The sequence below is a fragment of the Trachypithecus francoisi genome, unplaced genomic scaffold (genome assembly GCF_009764315.1).
Source record: "Trachypithecus francoisi isolate TF-2019V2 unplaced genomic scaffold, Tfra_2.0 Lachesis_group20, whole genome shotgun sequence".
NCBI lineage: Eukaryota > Metazoa > Chordata > Mammalia > Primates > Cercopithecidae > Trachypithecus > Trachypithecus francoisi.
Genome location: NW_022681466.1, coordinates 30,500,618 through 30,519,576, shown reverse-complemented (window position 1 = coordinate 30,519,576; position 18,959 = coordinate 30,500,618). Strand labels below are relative to the sequence as shown.

At 37.7% G+C, this 18,959-nt stretch overlaps 1 protein-coding gene across 1 annotated transcript in view; it reads right to left on the bottom strand.

The window, feature by feature from the left end:
* PCTP (phosphatidylcholine transfer protein) overlaps positions 1 to 16,047 on the bottom strand; it is a 132,576-nt gene extending 116,529 nt beyond the window's left edge. The window contains exon 1 of the mRNA XM_033183579.1: positions 15,926 to 16,047. The gene's annotated coding sequence lies outside the window, so the exon portion shown is untranslated. The remainder of the gene's footprint in view (positions 1 to 15,925) is intronic.
* Positions 16,048 to 18,959: the final 2,912 nt, after the last annotated feature.

Here is an 18,959-nt window from a genome sequence, read left to right as displayed (position 1 = left end):
TCTATAGAACCTCATACTCAATAAGTAGAACACACCTAACATCTGCAAATCCTCATAAAACATTCACTAAAATTGGCAATCTTGTAAGCCACAAAGGATGTTTTCAACAAATACAGAAGAATCAGTATTGTTCTCCAATGACAGTGCAAAAAGAAAAAGAAGAAGAAGAAGGAGCAAACAAACAAAAATAGCCAGTTTCTGCCCCATATACATTTGGAAACAAAACAAACACATACTTATTCCAGGAGCTAGCCCATAACTAATTCTCTGTATTAAATTCATTTCTGCTTAGATACCTAGAGAGTGTTTGTTTTCTGCACTGACCTCTCACTGATACTATACACATGGCTTAAGATATTTAATATTTAAACCCATTTCTATCTATCCAAACTATAAATCTAATGGTATTTAAATAGAATCCCATAAAGGGTGTTCAAGGAACTTGCCACGCCAATTCCAAAATTTATAAGAAAGTGTTAAATGTCAAGTGATTTGAAAACATAGAAAAGCAATTTTTAACATAAGAGGGAAAAAATAAAAATATTCCCTATAAGATATTAGGATTTATCATGAAGAAAATAATATAATATTGACCTAGGGCTAGGGAAAAAATGATTTTAAAAAAACTCATGTAACAGCTTTCTATCCGTAATCAAGTCCATATATGTTTTGAAACAGTACATAAGCAAGGATGGACAATTTTAAAACTGCTGTTGGAACAACTGGCTATCATTTTTAAAATTATATTCCTGTATCATATCATACAAAAATGGAAATTTCAGATATATAAAGAACCAACTGCATAAGACAAAATGTGGAAACTTTTAAATTATAATATAGGAGTAAAACTTTATGATCTAAAAGTGAAAAAAATCTTAAAGACACAACACAGAACAAACCATAAAAGATTAATTATTGCCTACTTTAAAAAGCAAGAGTTTCTGTTCAATTATACACTATAAATAAATTAAAATCCATCACATCGATTGGCAGAAGATATTTGTTACTCACATAGCCAACAAAGGATCAATATTGAAAATATACAATGAAATTTTAGAAATCAATAAGAAAGCCCAAATAATGCAACTGAAAATATGAACAGTGGAAAAAAAAAAACCCAAACAGCATATAAACAAGGAAAAGCTGGTCTACTTACACAGTAATTGGAAAAATGCAAAATCAATTGTACCATTTCATTTACAGAAAATTGGCAAAAACTTTAAAATCTGACTTTAGGTATTGGTGAATTTTCAGGGAAATGAAAGTTCCAGCATAAAACATTCTGGTTAAAGTGCAAATAGTAGTTTTAAAAACAACCTAACAAGACGTATTAAATGTGAGAATACACACAGTCTGATCCAGCAGTTCCACTTTTGAGTATACCTGAGAGAACTGATAATATTGCATAAGAATGCACATTATTTCAGTGGCAAAAACTTGGAAACAACATAAATATCCACCAACCACAGAGTAAATAAATAAATATGTTCATCTGATAGTTTTTGAAATAAAAAATATATATACTTGAGTGTCATGGATAAATCTTGAAAACTGTTAAATGAAAAAAGCAGGTCACAGAAGGATATATGGGATAAGAAATTTTACACCGTTTATAAACTATACGTATGCCCTGAAGTGTTTAAAATGTAAATAGGAAGGATTCAGATTAACTTCAATGGTAGCTGTAATATTTTATTTCTTTAAAACATTATGAACTAAATAAGGCATAATATTAATGTATATGCTGGGTGGTGAGTTCATGAATGTTCTATTACTATCTGCCCTTTTTGGTGTTTTTGAATTATACATAATTTAAATTTAAAAATTCTAATAATGGTATAACTGTAATGCAAAAAATAGCAGAAGAAAAACACCATTTTGGAATGCTATTAAAAATGAATGAATAAACGTTCACAGATGTCTAACTGCACAGAGAACACAAGTGCATTACCTGTTGATAAAAATTTTTAAAGAAATTGAGATACTAAAAGTATACTGTAAGTATACAGTAGTCCCCCCTTATCCTCAGGGGATGTGTTTCAAGACCCCCCCTCCGGGTACCAGAAACCATGGATAGTACTGAACCCTACATACACTATGATTTTTCTTTACTGACCCCTATATACACTCTGTTTTACCCTACTTGTACATACCTATGATAAAATTTAATTCATACATTATGCACAGTAAGACATTAATAACAATAACTAATAATCAAATGGGATAATTAAGTAAAATAAGGGTTACTTGAAGAAAGACACCGAATTATCACGACAATCTGATAACTGAGCTGCCTTCCTTCCAGCAGGTGAGTCATTTCATGTACACAGAGTGGATACACTGGACAAAGGAATAATTCATGTCCCAGGTGGAAGGGGGTGATGTGGTGCAAGATTTCACCATGCTGTTCAGAATGGCACACAATTTAAAACTTATGAATTCTTTTATTTCTGGAATTTTTCCATTGAATATTTTCAGACCTCAGTTGACAAGTAACTGAAACCTGGGAAAAGGAAACCATGGCTAAGGGGAGGTTGCTAGATCTGTTCTTATTTACTAGTAAAAGCTATTATGCACCAAGCAATTGAGAAAGAAATAGGTGGTATCACAGAGAAAACATCTGGGTAAGATCAGAACTTCTCACTTTCTCACAGATAATATGAGCAAAAGCACTCTGAAAAGTGAAAGTGAACACTTGATAGGCATTTCTAAATTCTGCAGCAGAACCAATTTTAATGTTTCAATTGCCACGCAAATCAGTTTAGTTCTAGTCTATTCAACTTACACTATTGAATGTCTACTCCTATTAAAGTACAGTAGCACACCTGTAATCCCAGCTATTCAGGAGGTTGAGGCAGGAGAATCTCTGGAACCCGGTAGGCAGAGGTTACAGTGAGCCAACATCGTATCACTGCACTCCCACCTGGGGAACAAAGTGAGAATACGTCACACACACACACATACCACACACACACAAACACACACACACACACACACATACACAAATACTAGAGTTTTATCAAGGTAGGGCAATGGAGAAGCAAAAAAAAAAAAAAATGTCATTTTATAAGCTTTAGAGATCACTGTTGCTGGCCTCTAAAGCTAATAAAATAACTTGCAACAGTCAGTTAATAATAGTTTAAGCCTGCCGAGTACTCATTATGGACCAGGAGCTATGCTAAGTGTTTGCATTTAATCCCAACAATGCCACTGTGAAGTCAGTTCTATTATAATCTCCAGGTTGCACAGGAAGAAACTGAAGTTTAGAGAAGTGAAATAACTTGTCCAAGGTCTCATGGGCAGGTCAAAGGCAGAGCTAGGGTTTAGAGTCAGTTCTGTGAGATTTTAGAGCCCCCTTTCTCATGTTTTGGGTGCCTATTATGGATGTCAAATCTACAGGCATGAAGCAGTGAACATAGCTTCTAACCCCATTACATTTATAAAGGTCTTCATTACCAAAAGGCTTTTTATGAACCATTATAGCCATAAATGTCATATAATGTCATGCTGAAAAATATTTCAGATATCACCTTTAATGTATTCTCTTTCTTATTTATGTATTCACTCATTTGACAATTGTGTATCATTAATAAATATTTGTCAAATGAGTGAGTACACTAATAGATAAAAGAATACATTAAAGGCTACATCTGAAAGCTCCTTCAGTATGAATTTTTATGGTTTCATGGCCATAATGGCTGCTGTAGAGGACAAAGATGTATCAGATGCAATATCTCATCCTTAACCAGTAGTCCCTGTAAACACATGAACACAAACAATGAAATGGAGAAATCATTTTATGTACACGTTATGTGTTATCGAGTCTACCACTTTCACTTTATAGATGAGGGAATTGAGGCACAAGGATACGTTGGATAATAACTTTGTTATTCAGTTAGTCAAACCATATTGTCATACATCCATGAAGACTGAGAGTCCATCGTATATTTAGCCTGCTAACATAAGTAAAATAAGAACATGAAAATCAGATGTTAGGAAAGATGAGTTTACAGTTTTGCCTGTTAATACAGATACTTTATGTGAAACTTACTAAATAAAATTGACAGTTCAGAACACTAGGTTTGTTTGAATCCTGGAAGGGATCAGAGAATAAAGTCATCATTCACCTTTCTTCCAGTAACGGGATTCCACAGACAAGCTGGATGTATTGTATTACGAAGTCCCTTCCGCTCCCTGATTCATCATAGCAGGAGATCCAAGTTCAACACCAGGATATTTCAGCCCGAAAGTCTAGAGTTACACTTGGGCTGTGATACCCAGACTACAGAACTGCACCCTCATACTAATCAGCATAAATATCAGTGCCTTTTTTCCTGCACCTGAAATCTTCTCTTTATAGTGGAGGTCTCAAGTTTGGATCAGAGTCCTGGCTGTCTTTCTCTGGGAAAGTAGACTATGCTCCAGGTGACTTCAGCAGACTTAATATAGACCACTTCCACCAGGGAAGATAACTTATTTGGGTGCCTCCTACTTGCTTTTTCACTAAGGTTGTATGTCCATGAGGACAAATCAGGTTTGTTTGGAAGTTTGAAAACCTTACAACTATATTTTTTTGCTTTCTTCAAACCCTATATCTGATGTGTCAACAATGGAAACATTTATACTTCCCATATAGCTGAACTCTGTTCATTTCTTTCTATCTGGACTGCCCAACCAGCTGAAGCCACTATCAATGTTGCCCTGATGATTCAGTGACCTTCTGACATCTCCCTGCTGGATCCACTCCCTAGACAGAGACAGAGAGAGCTGTGTTAAAATGCTAAGGAGATCATGCCACACCCTCCCTAAAATCCTCCCATGACATCACAGAGCATTAACTATAATTCAGACTCCTTGCCTACAAAGTCCTGCGTTCTCTTTTCAACGCCCCCCCCCCAACCCCCAGGCTGTTCTCTCCACTTCACCTGTCCTCCTCAGCACTTCACCCATCCTTACCCTTTGGGTATCAGCTTGAGCACTCCTTCCATAGACTCTCCTCCCCTAGCCCCAGCCCTCCCCCAACTCTTGTTTTTTTCAGCCTTTTCTTTTCTTCTTGCATGAAATGTATTGCATTTATTATTGGACTTGTACCCCAGTGGGGGTAGGAGGAAAACAATAAAAAGTAAATAAGTAAATAAATAAATATTAATTGCTTTCCAACACTAATCTCAGTAATTAGTTAAGTGTCTGTCTCCCGCATCAGAGCACAAGCTGGACAGTGAGACCTGCTACCCGACTCACCACTGCCTCCTGGGTCACTAGCAAACACCTGGCACATAATAAGTATGCAAATATCTATTGAGTTAAATAATATAAGAATTCTGGATATGTATCTAGAATATGTATATATATATCTCCATACAGAGGGAGAGAGATTTGGATCTAGAGCTAGAGATATATATGTGTGTGTGTATATATATATATACACACATTTATTTATAAATATGTGTTTCATTTATCATTTATAAATTTATCATTTATAAATAAGTGAATTAGTCACCAAACTTAATTCTTTTCTTAGTTCTATTAGTTTTTAAGTTGGTTTCCTGTTTTCTAAATAGACAAACTTATTAGAAAACTTATTTTGTTTTCTAAATAGACAGTAAGGGGTAAAGGAGATAACTTTATCATAGCTTTTCTAATAGCTGTACCCATCATTTTTCTTTCCCATGCTATTAAATGAGCTGGGCCGAAACAATGGTTTTCATAATCTCTCAGCAGATGCTCCTGGTGTCTTTGTAGGAGGTAGGGTAAACTAGCAGGTACAGAGCTCTAGGCTCTCTCATCTTTGCTTTACAAATAAAAGCTAAGTTGTTGGTTTTCTGCAGACGCCGAAGAAGTGTCTAAGAGAAGCAAAATTTTTTATTTATTTATTTTGTAGAGATGAGGATCTCGCTGTGTTGCCTAGGCTGGTCTCAAACTTCAGGCCTCAAGCCATCCTCCCATCTTGGCTTTCCAAAGTGCTAGCATTACAGGCATTGCACCTGGCCAGAGAGGCAAAGGGTTCTACTGATGAAAACAAACTTGACAATCACTGGGCTAGAACTCCCAAGCAATGTAAACAGTAGTATCGCAGTCTTTCTTGTCGTTTTAAAAACTACCATTTAGGCCAAGCACGGTGGCTCACGCCTGTAATCCCAGCACTTTGGGAGGCCGAGGTGGGCAGATCACGAGGTTAGAAGTTTGAGACCAGCCTGGCCAACATGGTGAAACCTCGTCTCTACTAAAGATACGAAAAATTAGCCGGGCGTGGTGATGAGCGCCTGCAGTCGCAGCTACTTAGGGGGCTGAGGCAGGAGAATCGCTTGAACCTAGGAGGCGGAAGTTGAAGTGAGCCGAGATCGCGCCATTGCACTCCAGCCTGGGCAACGGGGTAAGACTCTATCTCAAGAAAAAAAAAAAAAAAAAAAAAACAAGAAACAAAAGAGTACCATTTATTGACTGTATAATATGTGTTAGTGACTATGCTCAGTACTTAAAAGTATATTATCTCACTACGAATCCAGTGAATTAAGTATCAATATTTCCACTTAACAGGTTTAAATGAAACATTTAGGTTTAAGAAGACTAAAGGACATCTCTACAGATACACAGAAAGTAAATATTACAAATGGGATTAAAATCCAGATCCCTCTATTCCAAGGCATTTCTCATAACCACGAAGCCAAATAAGGGCATCTATTTGGGGATTTTAAAAATACTTTTTTGTGCCAGGCACGGTGGCTCGGGTCTATAGTCCCAGCTATTTGGGATGCTGAGGCAGGAGGATCACTTGAGCTCAGGAATTGGAGGTTATAATGAGTTATGCTTGTGCCAGCCTGAGTGACAGAGTGAAATCCATCTCTAAAAACATAAAATTAAATTTAAAATTTAGAAAAAAAAGTTTTTTCCTTTAGCATTTTCAAGATGAACTCACTGTATTTTTCAAAAATGGCCACAACAGTATTTCTCTTCCCACAAAATCTCTTATATGACTTTAACACTCCTCTCACCAAGAGGTACAGCCTATGTCCCTTCACCGTAAGTTGGAGCAGACTCTTCTGACTACATCAGAAGTGATGTTCGGTGACCTCCAAGACTTGGTCATAAAAGATGAAACAGCTTCCTGTTTCTTTTGGAGCTCTCTCAGAACCCAGAGATCATGCCACTCTCGCCCTAAAACTCTCCAATGACTTGACAGTGCATTAAATACAATTCAAACTCTTTGCCTACAAAGTCAGAACTCGGACATCATTTTAGAACCTAGAACCCAGTTACCACCCCAGGAGGAAGCCCAAGCATCTTGTGAAGAGGATGCCTTGGAGGACATCCAAAGCGCCTGACCAACAGCCTGGTCTCAACAACTCTGGAGCCTGAGCTCCCTAGCCGCAGTTAACACCAACTTGCCAGCCATATCAAGGCGCCCTCTTGAAAGTAGATCCTCGCACTCACCCATCCAATCCTGTTGGGCTGTCCCAGCTAACACTATCTGGAGCAGAGATGAGCAGTCACATTGTTCTTTTAAGCCACTGATATTTGGGGTGGTTTATTATGCAGGAATAGATAACTAAAATAGAAGATATCCATCCTATATGACTGTCTTTCAAAAGAAGGAACGTTAGAAATGAAGAAATGAAATTATTTTAAGAAGAAGAGAAAATCTTATTAATAGTTACTTTTAGGTTTTGAATAGATAGATCATGTATGTTAGTATACAGAAAAAACTATTGCTAATTTTCTCTGTGTAAAATAAATATGGTAAGTTTATACTTCCTCTCACTAACATCTGCCATTTCCTGGATTTGCTTATACCTTGGAATAAAAATCTGAATTAATATTATTGTGATTTAAAACATGCATGTTCTCTGTAAAGAACTATATTTTTACATTTGTAACATGTTTTTAAAGCGTGACTTTATTGCTTACTTTGAGTACTGACTTGTAAACTACATAGGCACTATTCATAAATTCCTAATTTGATTTCATGTCCAAAATTCTGTAAACAGTGACTGCTTGGCATTCAGCTTTGGGGAAAATGGCTTGACTTCTATTCCCTGATAGAATATACAAGGCTTTTAAAGCCTTGATTCTTATAGAAAGTTTTGTCTTTTATATTCAAGAATTTTGCCTGGATATACCTAGAAATGTGGGGATATTTTTCCATTTCTTTTCAGTTAATCTTTTTAAGTATCAAATTTAAATATTTCTTTGACTGAAAATGTTCTTCTTCTATTGTTTTCACCTTGTGTTCTTTCTGTTCCATTATATTCTCTGGAATTTCTACTTTGCATAGACTAAATCCCCCTTGGATTAGGAGCCCTTATTTCTTATCTTTTTCTTATTTTTATGTATTGAGATTTTACCTTCTTCATGACTGTCAACTCTCATTTTTGGAGGTGAAAAGTCTTCTTGAATCTTATTGAGAAAAAAATTTAAATCTTTACAATATATTCACTATTGTGTGCACACTAAATGTGCACCTAATACTGCATATCTGGATGCAATTTAGTAGGAAAGAATAAGCAGTACAGGAAATGGAATGACGCAGGAGTATTTAACAAAAGAGTGTGTATATTGTGATTTGTGTCATTTGTAGCTCCCAAGATTAATTATTATCACTATTGGCCCCAGCTTCTATCACATATTCATGGAGAAGATGAGACATGAGAGGAAATTTTTTTAAAAAGCAACAAGAAAAGCTGGAAACAGACTTAATATGTGCCCACAAAGATATTGTGGGACATCCTTGCAATGGAACACGATGTAGCCATTTCTGATGATCCATTTATTGACATGGAAAGAGTTTGCCATGGATAGTTAATACAAAAAGAGAAAATTTATACAAATTATATACAATATAATCCTATTTTTGTAAGAAAATAACATGCATATTATGTAGAGAAGATAGAGTGAAGATATAAAAAATATTGGTAGCTCTATTGAAGGTGGAGTTGATGTAATTTTTATTTTCTACTTATCTATATTATCTCATTTTTTACGTTATAGCTAGGTTTTCCTGGTGCCACTAAAAATAGAAAAAAGACATCATGACTCTTTAAAGCAATAATTTGTGTTTTAACGACTTTCAGGTACAGGCTGGGGAAAATTGCTTTTATTGTTGTTCAAAACAGTTAAATTTGCCAATTTAATACAGACTTGCAGTTGATAGTCGGTAGAGGGCGCAGAAGAGAGAAAGAAGTGAGTGGGTAAAGCTGGTGTGTAGCTGGATTGAAAGGTTTCCTAACACTTAAAGGTTATTTTTATTTCCTTTTCACTCATTTATCCAAGAACATTTCTGAAAGCTCATAGAAGCCTAATTTCAGTTTGGCTATCACATCGCGAAATGTTTGGCATTATTTTATAGGGAAAGTCAAAACATATTCTTTTAGTGGGTATAGGGAACTAAAAATAATTGAGTATCTAGTTTATGCCAGGCACTGACATATACTTTATACACTGCAGTCTCCTATTTAAAATTTATTTTGAAAAGTTTAATCATAGGTTATAAACAGATTAACACAGCCTTGAGAAGGATTTTTTTTCCCAAAGGATAGCAAATGATATATTAAGGTTAATGAGTACTATGAGTTGGCTGTGTCTCCACCCAAAGTTCATCTTGAATTGTGATTCCCATAATCCCCACATGTCATGGGAGGAACCAGGTGGTGATAATTGAATCAAAGGGGGCAGTTTTCCCCATCCTGTTCTCGTAATAGTGAGTTAGTTCTCATGAGATCTGATGGTTTTATAGGGAGCTTCCCCCTCCGGTGGGCATTCATGCTTCTCCTTGATGCTGCGTGTGAAAAAAGACATGTTTGCTTCCTCTTCTGCCATGAATGTAAGTTTCCTGAGGCCTCGCTGGTCATGCTGAACTGTGAGTCAATAAAACCTCTTTCCTTTATAAATTACCCGGTCTCAGACATGTCTTTATTAGCATCGTGAGAATAGACTAATACAATGAGCTAAAAAGGAAATATTCAAATAAGAATTTCCATGCCTCTAGGAAAAATATAGCAAAATGCACATTGAAAAATTTTTTCAAAGTGAGCATACTTTACTGGATAATATAGAAAACTGACTTGATTCTGATATAGTCAACAACAATTAAGTAGATCTCATATTAAGTGTTCTTAGCACAATACAATTTTAAATAAATAAATAGATGTACCATAGTAAATGGGTATATACTCTCCCATAGCTAAATATATGCAAAAAATAAAAACTTGTTAATTACTCTAAACCTCGTGCTACTATAAAAACAAATAGAACTCAGTGTTTTAAAAACAACATCTATCACGTCTTTCAGATGAAACATCTCCAAAGCCTATAATAAAAGGAACTTATTATTTTAAGCTTAAAAGAGAGGACCATGATATAGGAAAGATTGGAAAATAAAAGATTAGTTGTGATACACTAAAAAGATAACAGAATGATTCAGGTTGCCTTTTTGAGATGATTAGACACGCAAAGAAAATGGTAATGAGTAAGTCGCTTAACCTCTTTAGGTTTCAATATTCCCAAGTCGAAAGTGAAAGAACTAGATTAGATAATTTCCAAGTCTTCTTGCTGCACTATCAGTATGTGTGTTTAGGACTTTTTGACGCGTTTGTATAGAATGCTACAGTTTTTAAGTGCTTTTGTACTCTAAGTGTTTGAGGCATGAAATGGTTAACAAGAAAGCCTGACCAGCTGCAGCTGGTGGGGGGTGGGGGTTGATGGTGGTGCAGGGAGAAGCACAGTCCACATTTCCATGCAACAGGGGTCCTTCTTAGTTGAACACAATCTGGAAGCTAATTATTTCTGTAAAAGTAGGGAGAGAGATACTGTACATAAATCAGCTTACCACAGTGCTGGGATAGCACGGAGGCAACAGTGATGGAATGGCCCAAGTATAAAAGGAAGTCGTAAAATAATCAGAGAGAGAGAGAGACAAAGAGTCAGAGAGAGAGCAAGAGAGAGTGAGAGAGCGAGAGAGAGAGAGAGAGAGAGAGAAACAGAGATACAGAGAGACTGATAGAGACAGAGAAAGAAATAATGAGAGACAGACAAAGCTCTTCCTGAAGGCAATAAATAATAGGAGAGGCATCCCCATAGATGCAAAACCTGCTAATTTCCTATAACTGATATTAAGAGTCAGGAATCAAGGAAGCAGCTGGCTGTCCCAGCACAGAGCAGAAAGGAACGAGGACAGAAGAGGGTGCAAAGAATGGGATTGGCAGTTCCTCAAGGACAGAAAATCATACAGGTCTGTAGCAGAGAAGGCTCGCTTATTTGGGCCTGGTTGAGTCTTTAGCAGGAGGCATAACGGATAGGGATGAGAGTGTTTGATCTTTAGGATATTCATAGTGTGTTGTACAGCATTATGTTAAAAGAATTCTTTTAACAGTTATGTTGGTCTCATTCCATATTGGAGGTTCAACCATTTTCAATAAGATTTCTTACATTTATAATGTTCTGCATTAATGAAATCTTCCAGCTATTGTTAAAGTGGATGATATTGTGTGAGTGGCCCTGAACTTTCAATGTTATCCAGAGAAAGCAAACATGAGAGCAGCAACCTTTAGGTCATGTTACTGTAACCAGGCTTCTTCCTGCACTTTATACTTTCCCATACCTGCATAATGACCCAAATAAGCAAGGTGGACACTATTACCCTTCTTTTCCAAATAAGGGAAACTGAAGCACAGAGCTGTTAACTTATTTGTCCACAGTCACAACATTGCAAGCAGTAGAGCCAATCAAGATTGGCTAGGGCTTCTGACATCTAGTCCATCAATAAAGTTTTGCTGGAGAAATGTGTTATTATATGTCTAACTATGCATTGGATGTTGTGCTTTAGTGCAGGGGACAAAAAGATTAATTTTGTACACTCGTTACTCTTGAGAAATTCTCAGTCTTTTAGATTAGAGAAGATAAACAAGCAAACAACTTCTTTCCACGCTATTTGTTGAGGGCTATGACACATGTAAGCACAGAGCAGTATTTTCAGCCAGGAACATTTTCATGCCAGGGTGATTTGGCAATGTCTGAAGACATTCTTCGTTGTCACAACTGCGCAGGAGAGAAGGGGTTGCTACTGGCATGGAGTGGGTATAGGCCAGAGATGCTGCTAACCATTCCGCAATGAACAGGACAGCTTCTCACAATAAATAATTATCTAGCCTCAAATGTCAAAAGTACCCAGATTGAGAAACACTGGCATAAACATTACGGGAACATGGGGGAAGGGAACTCAAGCTGCCTAGTCTGAAAATAGAGGAGGACTTATCAGGGAAGGTTTCTACAAGCAGGTGATGCTTAAGGTGGTCATGAAAAGATGAGTAGACAGCATCTTGAGTCTCCAAGAGTAGGAACCAACAAAGGATGACAAACATAAAATAATATGTTGTTTGTGATTTGTAATTTGATCCAAGCTGGAGCTGAGGCTGGAAAGGAAGGGAGAGGCAAGCTCATGGGAAGACTTGTGTGTCATGCAGAGATTCTGGACCTCAGATGAGGGGGAATCATGGATGGGTTTTAAAGAGGGGTGAGGCCGGATTTGCAAACTTAATAGCTTGCTGTATTAGCATTAAGCAGAGGATCTCAAACTTCATGTGGATGCAGACAAGAAAACGCAAGTTCCTGACCTTTCAACACACACACACACACACACACACACACACACACACAATCCTGATGCAATAATGTAATAGGTCTGGGGTGGAGCCCAGAAACCTGCATATTTTGCAAGTACCCTGTGTAATTCTGAGGCAGGTAGCACAAATCCTCCTTGGTGTACAGGACATATTTGACAGTGGTAAGATTGTAATCCTACCGAAAAGAAAGCAAGAAAATTTGGAGAAGAGAGGAATATATGGCGTTCTCTCTTTCTCTGCTTATGAGAACTGTTTGCTTATAAAGGAATCCACTGAATTGATGAAGTCACACAGCAGCCCAGCAGCTTCTTTCTGGATTCCGTGGGCTGGGAAGGGAGGAGCTCTAAGGAAATGCACACTCCATGTGATCAGAGCACACCCTCTTGGCAGCCTCAGGGCAGCCCAGTTGCTTCTACAAAGCCAGTCAAAGTCCTATGTTCAAAAGCCTTGTTGGTCCAGCGGTACCTGCTTCCTGTTCCCAGAGAGATTCACCCTTGGGCTTTCCTATCAGTCTTCCCTAAAGTTGGCTGCTCCTGTGTCCTGTCACATAAAACTGTGAACCGAGGTCTCCGACTTACGTCATGTCAGTCACAGCAGGGTGAGGCTCCACAAGTGTGAGTTCTGGCCCCTGCTGCTTTCCTTTCAAATGCAGTTTACAGTTTATTATGGTACTGGACACCCCATGCTCCTTTCTGCATTGGCTTTGGGTAAGAAAGAGTGAAAATTAGTGTGCAAACCCTGAAAACCAAAATTTCTGATCAGGGCTGAAGAAAACCTTTGTGCTGCAGTCAGTCCCTGAGCCAGAAGCCTGTGACTCTCTTCACATGGAAATAGATGAATATCCACAGTAAAAGGTCAGTGGCTTTGCTGACAGATGTTGCATCGGGGAATATTTTTTTAAAAAAGAGGCTTCCTACAGCTGTTCTGGTAGCTTGGGTAGTAGTGTTAGCTATTTCCCCAAGTTGTCTTGTCTCAGTTCTCTGATATTCTGTGCCCAGATAGGACTTTTTTTAAAAGAAAAGAATAATAAAGTATCTGCAGATGGAATTCTGAGCTCTGACAATAGAGCACTCAGAAGTTGGGTGACTTGCCCAAGCCACAAAGAGGAAAGAAGAATCAAACTCAAGTTTCCTGACTTTCAGCTAATGGCTATTTTAATTGCACAACAACATTGGAGAGTCAGAAATGTTCATTTTATTGTGGAAGCGATCCAAAACCTTATGCTGTAACCTAGATTCTAGAAAAAAGATGATCAAGCCTTATCAGTGCTGTAAAAAAAAAAAAAAAAAAAAAAGTAATTTAGCCCTATCATTGCTGTAAAGAAAGTTTTGCAAACTAAGTTTAACTTAGAAAATAAATAGCAAGAAATAAATCCGGGAAGCAAGGTTTCCCTGAGGCGACTGAGTCCATCATACTGGAAGTCATCCAAAGTTATCAGTGGCAGATTCATTAACTGGGTACAAATGTACAGTTGGAATTCAAAGTAGACTCGGTGCCCCTCTGTGTGCCCTGATGGAAGAAACATCGTGTTCTCATTCTGTGGCTGTGTACTCTCTGGGGATCATTGGTTTTACCAAGTTTTTACATTACTTTTTCAAAGACAATAATGCCTGTTTCCTGTATAGTTTATTTAAGTAAACAAGAAGGAGACAGCAAAGTTCTGTCTCCTTTACAAAACGAGACTTTAAAAATTTTATCTAAAGAAAGAGAGCAAGAGATCTGTTCTCTGCATTGTTCCATAAGATAAGTTCATAAGATAAACAGTTCTATTTTGAACTCAGTTCAGCTGGGCAAATTGTTCTGTTTCCTACTACCCACACACATCATGAATATCAAAGACTTTTTAAGAGGATAAAAAGGCTCCCAAAAGGTTTGTTGAACTAGTTCTATCCTCAATTAATATACCACTACAGAGGTTCTGTGGGAAGAGGATGGCATGTTTTTTCTCTGGTGAAGCAATCATTTTAAAACCCAAGAGATTATTTGAAAACAAGTTTACTCCTTATGAGCTACAGAAAGCATGCCATCATTTGAATACAGAAACAGTATTCCACAGGGATTAGGAAGACATGCTTTGGCATCAATCAGACTTTGGTTCTAGTCCTAGGCACCATTTTCCAAATGTAATTGAATAATTATTATAATTACTATTCATTTATAAATTAATATTTATCACTATAATGATAAGGAATAGTGAATGCACTTAGCGCTAAATATCTGGGTACCTTAAAATAACCCATTTAAATAATTATCTAAGTTTTAAACTTACATCCGATTTCAATGTAGAGTCATTCTTTTATTTATTCATTGAGTTATTTGGCAATGACTTTCTAAGCATGCAAAATTGATGATAATATCCTTGAGGAACTGACAGATGATTTCCCAACCAACATGATCATGCTAAGCCCCTCAACATAAAGGCTTGCTTCCATTGCATGAGGCCCAAAACAGGACATTTCAAAATTAATCTGTAGTGGATTTGGATTGCTATTTTTTAAAAGCATTCACTCACGGGGGCAACATAAAATTAGTTCTTAGTAAGGCAAAAGCGTTTCTCCATATGTGAAGTGGCAAGACGAGAACCTTCTCTATATTCCTTCTTCATGAGTAGTATCTTAGAGCAGTGGCCACTACAGAAAATATTTTCGTTACCAGAAAATATCTATGTAGTGCTTATTTTAAAATAATGTCTAACACTGTAAAAAAGAATTGTATAATTGTGTTCTTATTTTCAAGGAATTTAAAATTGAACATATAATCAATACATTCTTTGCATATGGTCAGTAAAAATAAAGTCTCAAATTGGAATTCTTAAATTTTTTTTATTCTATGCGAAACATTAGCAATCTCACATCCTGTGCATATATATTGTATGTGCGTCAGCAATTATGTGCATGCATATGCATGTGGAATGAAGTGAATTATAAAATTATTCATAATTTTACTGGATATTTTATTTGTGAGCCTACAACAGAATTTTTTGACAATTCAGACAATGCATCATAACTTACTAGTTAGGCAGTAATGCCAACCTTCAGCATTTTGCCTCTCCACCGGAGAAGTGAATAGCTATACTAACAAAATTATCATGTATTCCTCACCCCACATCTACCCCTTGTCCTGACCTATTTCTGCTCACAGCAACCTCAAGCTATTAATTACTTAGGCTTTAAAACTTTACAAACTCCTCTCTCTTGATAACTTTCCCCACTTGAAATTCATTGCTGAGTTTTGCTGATTCTGCCATTGCAGTGATTTCCTACCTGTCCACATTTCCCAATACCAGGGAACACCTGCCCATTGCCTCTTACCTGGACAATCACAGAGGCATCCCAGCTGGTGTCTCAACATGCTTTCCCTCTTCCCCACATTCACTTTTCCTAGGACATCCCAACACTCTAAAGTCAGTCTACTGTTTATAGTGCACAGAGCTGACTGTGCAATCCTGTTCAAAACCACATTGCTCTCAAAATAAAGTCCAAACTCGCCACTGAGGCGATAATCTGACTATAAACTATTTCCGGTCTTATTTTGACGGCTCTCTGCCTGCCCTGTGCTCTTCAAAATTCTGCCAAGCAAGCTACTCAGCGCTCTTTGTAGAAAACTTGTACTTTTCAAAGCTATGCTTGAATACAGGCTGCTTCTTCCACCTAGAATCATGTTCTTTCCTTTTCTATTTATAATGTCAAATGCCTGTGTGCCATGAAGATTACAACCACCACCACACCCCACCCACCACACACACACCCCTAGGCCTGAATTGATTTCATCTTCCCTGGGCCGTTTGTTATTCCTTCTAGAAAAGGATTACCCACATTGGTGTCCCTATGACTTTCTTGTTCTGGATGGTAAACTCCATGAAAACAGAGACTACGCTTTGCCCACTGTTTTGCATCTGCTCAGCTAGAGCATTTAGCAAGTTCCTGGCACCCAAAGGAGCACAGGAAATAAAATGTTCCTGAAGGCAGAGGAATGGCCTAGGTGACTTTTGAAGTGGCCCGACTGCTACGACATCTTCCACGGATTCTGCAGGTACCAAGCCTATGTCTGTCCCGGCCTCAAACCTACCCAAATCTGCTTAATGCAGCTCTGTTTTAATACCCACATGTGTACAAGGCAAAATACATGGCTTAATCATTCTAGAAGCAATAGGTAACCCTTTTCAGAGCACTTTCCCCAAGCTAAATCTAGTGACAGTATATCACCCTGAACCCAAGAAAATGAGACTTAAGCTGAACTTAGGAAAATGTATATAATCTAATATTAAAAATGAATTCCTCACAACACAACATGGAAGAATAAAGAGGTACCTAGATCTGAAACCTGGCTCTGCCACTTTCTCTATAAATAAAATACAAATAGCTGAGAGATGACCGTGTTATGGGTAGTGCATGTTAGATGCTTGTGTTAATGTGCCCCTTTCCTCTTCAAACTGAGCGTACTGTGTGAGTCAGTTCAGAAGGAAGGAGGCCAGCTTCTGGAGTTAAACCCAGAAACAGTGCCAGTCTCTGAACCTCCATTTCTTTCTTTCTTTTTTTCTTCTCCATTTCTTTCTCGGCAAAATAGAGAATTAAAAAGTTATTTGTGAAAAATATCCTCCATGCTCCTCTTACCAAGCCTGTAACTTAAAACCTGTGGTTTAAACTGTACTTTCAATTATTTAGAGAAGGCCAGCACTGATGAGCCCATCCTGAGCCAGTCATTTTAAGGCCAGTGCTACCTAACTTGGAGGTGGCTAATCCGGTCGGAAGGTATATTCTGCTTTGTGACTATGGAATGGAGAAAAGCTAACTGATCCTTACAGAGATACCATGGATTATCAGTTTTTAGGACACTGTACATGTTGCAGGGTGATTTCCAATTTCCAGTACCGGATTGGTGTTGAAGCCTAGAAATTGTACACTGATTAGGAGTCAATTGGGTGTCACACAATGTTTATGTACATCATTTTATGACCAGGACAAGTGATATTGGTCACCAGAGCCTAGGGGGAGATTTCTTCTGTAAACAGGCATCAAAGGGCTCCATGCTATCAGGTATAGGAAGGAGTGGCAAAGGGGTGAGGTCATTGTGATCCCTTCCCTTCTCCTCCCTGAAAAAAAAAAAAAAACAAGTATGGTCTGTTTCCTGCAAGCCCCAGCATATGTGACCCAGAACTCACTCACTAAGGGAGGCTGATCCTAGGAGTGTGCATTTGTCTTAGGAAAGAAAGTGTCAGCCCAATTTGAGGTAATTCTCGAACTTTGGGCTTCCTCATCTTTGGCCTCCAAAGAATAACGTAAATATAAAATGCTATGCAAAATGTACAGGGTTGTATCAGGATGACAGGAGTTTCAGTGTACATTCTGATTTTGAGACAAGAAAATCAATTCTTCTCATCTGAGGCCAGAATGGCAATTAGTTCTTGTTGAAGCGAGAGATTATTTACTCAGCTCTATTTTTTTATGTTTATGTGATCTTTCATAGTTACTCAGAACAAAATGGGGTAAGAAAATGGAGATTGTAATGTGCATCTACAAGATGGATGTTTCCCTTTCTATATTCACATGGATCTTATGAGATTCCCATACCTAGAAATTGACCACCAATTAGTGAAATATATATTTATGTCTAAGGCACATTCATTGTTCCTTTTGGTACTGTCAGATCTCTCTATTTAATGTCCTAGACCTCAAAGAAAAGTGCTTTGGAGGAGAAAAAAAGGAAAAGAGGAATAATAACATGATATCTGCTATCCAAAATGAACACAGAAGCACAGATCACTTTCCAAAATGTCCATGATTTCAGAACATAAATGCAGGCACACCCTTAAAAGAAGCATTAGAGAGGAGAAAACCTGGCCAGCTTCCCAAATCTCCCTGCATCCAATTGGACTGGGTGATGACTGAGATCAAAGGCATGTGGTGATTGGACAGAGGGCCAAGAGGAACTGGCATCCTCAAGGCTGCTGGAAATTAGCCAGCTCAAACACACCAAGCAAAAGCAAATTGGAAATAAAGACAGGCGAGTAATCAAATGCACGTGGGGGCATGCTTCACAAAACGCAAACTTTATGTGTTCCCAAAGGAGAAATGTCCAGCTCTTCAACAGCATAAACTCAATGGGAAAATCAAAACATCCCCTTTTGCAACCTTAGAGCCTGAATCTTTGGCTTCCACTTTAGGGAAATGGGCAAAATGACCTCTTTGTCATAGTACCCACCATGCTCCCTGCCCTCCTCCACTTCCAGGCCCCTCTCCCTTAAGTAACTTTGTCTCTCATTTTGTTTCTTTAAAAAAAATGAGATTTTCCCAATTTGGGGGCATTCTGTCTGGAACAGCAAATGTTCCCAGCTCTGCTGTTTAC